We start from the raw sequence: 471 nt of genomic DNA, 5'->3' as shown, positions 1-471 counted from the left end.
TCTCCTCCTACTCCACCATCTCCTCCTAACTCCATCCTGTCTTCTTTATTTCTTCTTTCTTTTCTTTCCATCAGCTAAAGTGGCTTGCATGGCTCCACACAGGACAGTAGGATGCCCTTTTAAACTAACATGCTGACACTTACATGCTTCCCCTGACCGCCTAAGGTCAGTGGCTCAAGGGAAACCACACTGAGATCCACCTTTCCTCCCAGGCGAGAGTCCACCAGAAATGTCCATAATCATCTCTTGACAAATGTAAATCACGTCCATTTTACACCATTGTCCATAGTTTTCTTGGGTTTGCTTTTTGCCCTATCATATTCAATGCAGTTTTGGTAAAGCCTAGAAGTCACAAATTTGGTCACAATTGTATGTTCCTGTTCCTGTTTCCTCAGTCTGTTTTTTGCAAGTCTTCATCTGCTCTCTCACCAGCTAGCTAGCATTTTTGTTTGAGATTGCCAAGTGAAAATG

This window comes from Otolemur garnettii, unplaced genomic scaffold (genome assembly GCF_000181295.1).
Source record: "Otolemur garnettii isolate 467f Iridium unplaced genomic scaffold, OtoGar3 scaffold00084, whole genome shotgun sequence".
Taxonomy (NCBI): Eukaryota; Metazoa; Chordata; class Mammalia; order Primates; family Galagidae; genus Otolemur; species Otolemur garnettii.
Note: the sequence above shows the minus strand (reverse complement) of the source record.